Source organism: Lolium rigidum, chromosome 6 (assembly GCF_022539505.1).
Source record: "Lolium rigidum isolate FL_2022 chromosome 6, APGP_CSIRO_Lrig_0.1, whole genome shotgun sequence".
Taxonomy (NCBI): Eukaryota; Viridiplantae; Streptophyta; class Magnoliopsida; order Poales; family Poaceae; genus Lolium; species Lolium rigidum.
Window position 1 is genome coordinate 116,317,262 of NC_061513.1, and position 5,946 is coordinate 116,323,207.

Consider the following 5,946-nt stretch of genomic DNA (forward strand, 5'->3'; position numbering starts at 1 on the left):
GCCGCCTCGCCAACACCATCCATGAACCCTAAAGCCACCGATCCGAAAGATCGGCTAGCTACTCACGTGCCACCAACTCCGAGACGTCGCCATGAAGGACATCGCCGGTGTGGGAGAAGAGTTGAGGAAGATTTATTTGCCCGGGCGCCGCTCCCACCACCCCAACATCGCGCCATGCCAGAGAACTCCTAGCCCTAAGTACCATGCAAAAAACGGGGTCCCCCTCCCTCCTACCGCCGGAGTGGCAAGCGGAAGGAGAGGAGCCCAACGCAGATGCCGGAGATTGGAGCAGGAAATTTGTTTCCGCCGCCGCCGCCGCCTGGGAGACGCAGACGCGGAAGAAGGCGTGCGTACGTGAGGAGACCCCCGTTCATTTGCTTAGGTTGCTGCCTCACCACCGCCTGAGATGGGTGACGGGGGCGGCAGGTTCGGAGCAAGGAGGGGGAACAGGGCGCCGCCTCCTTCGAATCGAGGGCGAGGTCGCCATGTCTGGCAACATGATGAGGTTGCCGAGTCCTCCTCCAACCAGCTTCGTGGCTTAGGATCCCAGAACTCTGGAGATCGTTGGGAGGCCGCGGCGCCGGGAGCTGAGCAGCGTCGACAGGAAGCGATTTCCCCTGCTTCTGGAGGTAACCCTATCGCTGCCCAAGGAGCCGGAGCCAACCCTTAGATGGCGGCCGGTGATCCTCCCTGCCTGAATTGCAATATTAGAGGCCACTATACTACTCGTTGTCCAACTATTCGATGTGAAAGATGCAAAAGGCTTGGTCACATATCTCAGATTTGCCAGGTGATCCTTCCCTGGGAGTGTATTCCTTCTATGTGTGGTTTTCAGTCTCCTGGGCGTGGTTTTTTCTTCATGCCTGATCACAGTTCAGCTAAGCAAACCAAGGAACGAGCAAGCGGTGTGGTAATCATGGTCATTGGTGGGGAAGCTTCCTCCCGAGAGATCGAAAAAGAATTCAACCTAGCTTTTGGGGACAGTTGGAGGTGCACTGCCCGTACCATTGGCCCTAACCAATACATCATGAGATTCCCTACTCAGGTGGAGGTTGAGAGAGCTGACTACGGCTCCTCAATGAAGTTGAAGACGGTGGATGCTACTGTGAGGTTGACTGCTTGGACTACTTCTGTTGGGGCTAAGGTTGTTCTTCAAAAAGCTTGGGTACGGATCAGCAACATTCCCCTGGATAAGAAAGTAGAGGAAAATGCCTTCTATGTTGGTTCTCTTATTGGTGTTTCCCTGGACCTTGACATCTCTACGCTACACAAACCGGAATATGTCCGAGTTTTGGTGGGCTGCAGAGATGTGGATATGATTCCTGCTTCGGCTGAGGGTTGCTTGGGAGACAATTTATATGACTTCTTCTATGAAATCGACAATGTCGTTGTCGGGGGAGATCCAAAGGACAATGTTGGAGCTACTGTGTCTACCAATGCTGATGCTCCTTCCCCTAAGAGGCCAAGAATGGAGAGAAGCATGACTGTTGTAATATCCCAGGATTTGGGGTACAAAAATAGAGGAAACATATGTGTGCATTGCATTCATGCATAGAAAATCCGGGGAATTTTCGCGCTTTAAAGTAAAACAGTCACAGTATAACTGAAGTTTCACTTGACCTTGGTGGAATTGAAGTAGCTCATCAAGTCAAGCGCTATAAACCTCAATGTGACCTTTGCTAAAACCTTGTTTTGGGTAGAGATGAGATCAAATGGAATTAAAACCAACACAATAATATATTAATCAAGGATCAGTTACTTGATCTTCTAAAAGATCATAATATGGTAATCCTTGCCATAACATCTGAACATCTATTCAATTGCAAATCAAGTAACAATAAAATGGAGAAACCATTCTTGACTTATCTTTTCCTTGTCTTAAACTAATTCTTGTTCCTACCATGAACCTCATGGTATTCATTTTACTTCATTCTTGGAAACATGACAAGGATATCAAACCTAGAAGTACTTAATCTTCTCTATTCCAAATTATTATACATCAAACCTAGAGAGGTGAGAGATCTATATTATTTATTAGAAAAGCAATGATAAACCTTGAGGTAAACCTTGGATATACATCCATGCAATCAAATCATCATCTTTAAGAAGAACCCTAAGATAATATTCAAGACATTCCTTAGAGAGAGAACCCATTTGTGTTAAACATAGGTATTGATGATCACATCATTCTCTATGAAGTCTAACCTTAGGTTAGTATTGAAGTCCTTCCCAAATGAGAGAGACCATTCATATCAATCCTAGCTTTACCTATTTAAGAATAAAGGAAAACCATTGAACTAAAGTATTAGGAGATAAACCATTTCATCTTGGAGTGGTAAGATAACCAAACATCAAATGGGATAAGATCATGTCCATGAGTTGATGAAATAAGAATGAGACTAATCCAACTAAGCTAGACAGGTGGATTCTTAGCCTAGATACCTAAATAGACCTTGTGAGTACACCATAAACACTAGAATGATCCATTTCTATATGAGAGAGCTCAAGCTATGGTGTTATACTCAAATTAGTTGAGGCAACACTTGGATTTGAGGGAGGGACATATCCATATATCCAGATGATTAAACCATCAATCCTTGAGAAGAACTCTAAGTGTATATCTCAGGCATTCTCCTGGGATATAAACTATTGAGGCAACCATAATAGGCCCATCATAGAAAGTAAAATAGAAGTACTATACCCTAGTTGATAAAGACAATACTTGATCTTAGAAGTGAGAAACCTAGTTCATGAAACATACCTTAGAAAGCCAAACCTTGATCATTATAATTTGGGTAATGATCATAAACCCTTAGAACTTGAGGTAAAAGATATTCAGAACAAGTTGATCATGTCTAATACATGAGCATGCTTTAGAGATATGTGAGGATAAGTTAAATCCTAATATGATAAGAAGATATCAAACATAAAATAATAGGGGAACCACTAGCAACCCTAAAACCATTTACAATATATTAATTGGAGAGACAACTGAATAGTAACAACCATTGTATAGTTCAGCCCTATACCAATCTAAATGATCTTTGGATTGAACCATCCTATGAGTGGTGAGGAAGAGCAACCCTAACTAAAGAAATATGGTGTTAAACCCAATATAGAACCTATACCATATCTCAAGCTAACTTGTGAATTACTTGATAATCACAAGTAAAACCCTGAACCATACCTCAAATCTAGTTTGTGTATCACTTGGGTGATCACAATTAAAACCTAGGCCATAATTGAGTTTCAAACCAGGTGCCATTAGGTGAATATAATTGGAACCGTAGAATTTCACCCTAATTAAATCTTATGCTTAATTATGGAACATAAAAAAAATAACCAAGTGCAAAATTCCACAATTAAAACCATGTGTGGGGATTAACCACTTACCCTTATAACCAAGACCAAACCATGATGGGAGTAATACCTACTCTAGATATTTCAAGGTGTTATTAAAATATAATACTAATGCTAACCTTGAAATAGGGTTATAATAAAATTCACAAGACCTTAACAAATACGTGTTCACATAAAATCATATGTAAGTGACTAAATCAAGACCCTAGAAATATTTAGGTACATGAAGCCATGCCATTAGGTCACCTCCTTAAACTATAAAATTTAGGACACATGAAATCACACCTTTGAAATCCTATTTCAAAATAGGAAACTTAGCATTAAGATCACAGTTCATTAATCAATTCTTGCTAGATAAAGCAAAATAAACATATCACCTATTATTAAAAAACATTATAAGCATTATAAAAATATTTGGAATTTCAAAAGAAAGAGAATGGAAATTATAATTATTAACATCTCTATATGAAATATTGTGTATGTTGAAACTATCATTATATTAAAAATAAAAATAGTATTTCTCAAGTAGAATTATTATTTAAGAGGTAATGGCCAAGTTAAAATATCTAAAAATATCTGCAAACATAATTGAATTCAAATCTGAATTCAAAATAGAAAATAGAAAACATAAAATAAAAACAGAAAAAGAAAAGAGAGAAGAAAAACTCACCTGGACCTACCTGGCCGAACAGCCCACCAGCAGCCCAGCACCTCAGCCCACTAGCCCAACCCAACTTACCCCTTCACGTTCTTTTCACGCAAGGGAGAACCCCATCGTCTTCGTCCATCCCGGCAAGCAGCTCGGTGGCAACTCCTCCGCCACCGGCCGCGCGAAGATGCTCGCTGCCGCTCTCTGGAGCCTACAAGTACACCTATCGCCGCCGCCCACAACCCTAGCATCCAATTCCCCATCTCTCCGCAACATTTCAGAAAATTGGAAACCCTAGCTGAGCCGGCCGTTCTTCCTCGCCGTCGATTGGAGCCTCCTCAAGCCTCGTCGTGGATGCTTTGGACACCGCCACCATCGACTTGCCCAGCATACGCGAAGAATCGAGCCAAAACACCCAGGAGCTTCCTCATCGAGCTCATCCTCTCCGTCGGCCGGAGATGTCGATTCCGGCGACTCACGCCCGCTCTGACCTTGCCGTCAAGCCCGGCGTAACCCTGGTGAGCTCCTGAGTCTCATCGCGTGCTCGCCCAGCTCGATTGCGTCCCGTAGTGCCGCCGCACCGTGTCCCTGTCTCCGCCGCCGCGGCACCTCGCCGCCGGCCACGCTCCGGGGACCAAACTGGAGAGGCGCCACCACCACTAGCACCGCCTCGGTGTGCCCGTTCCAACGCGCCCCTGCATGACCCCGCGGGAACCCGGGAATGTCGCCGTCGTCGGCAACTGGCCGCCGGCCAGGAGTACCCCTGGCCACGTCGCCTATTTTGACCCAGTCAAGGCCACCGTGGCAGCTGACGGGGCATTGGCCCACTCGTTAGTGACCCTGGGTAGCAGTAGCCTGGGTGCGTTTAGTAAATTTCAGTTTTAATTCAAATTCAATAATTACTGAAACTTTGCAGATATTTAGAAAATTCATTATAACTAAGAAAAATATAAATAAGATATCAAAATTCTTATAAAAATAAAATCTATCCAATAAAAATAAAATATGAAATTTTTATTTTTAATAAAATTTAATTATTTAATACTTATTATTTAAGCCTTTTATTCTAATTCTAAATTCAATTAAAATTCAATAATTAGGAAAACTTCCTAAAATAAATAAAAACCAATAAGTAAAATAAATAAAACATTGAAACTAATTTTCTCTATTTGTTAACTTGTTAAATCCTTATTAGAGGGATTTAAACCTTGAATAATAATTATCTTAATTATTAATTCTTTAAAAATAATAAAATGCCAAGTCCAATATTATTTTCATTTCAAAGTTACTAATAACTTAAACTTTATAATTAAGTTATTACCTTAAGAACTATATGGTAGATTAGGAAACCCTAGTTCCATTATACTTAAAATAGTAGTTCATAATTTTATGTGGGATTCTAAAACCCTAATGACATTAGGAACCCTAGCTCCATTAATTCATATGAACCCTAGTTTGCTTATAACATAAACCCTAGGTTATAACATGTAACCATGCTACTTTATTCTCATGCATAAATTCATAATTAGCAACTAAATGCTTGTTCATGTCTATATAAAATATAGGAACCCTATCACTAATAATTTTGCATCCTTCGTATGCATACTCATCAAACCAAGGTGATCAAATAGGATCAACCAAGAGTAAACCCTAGATCCTATTACCAAAGCCATCATCCTTTATTAACCTTATTTAGCATCACACTATTGTGATGAACTCCAATAACAACTATGCCAAATATTGTGCATTACCTAACCATATTCCACTAAACCCTATTAGTATTAGATACTTATGAACCATAGTATCCAGGAGCCAACTATGCCCTATTTAAGTGGATCCCACAATAAAACCTAGACCACCTCAACCCTAATTGATATACTTTTTATTAATTAGGAAGTATGTTCTTCAAAAGTTATTCTTTTGAAGTAAATAGGGAG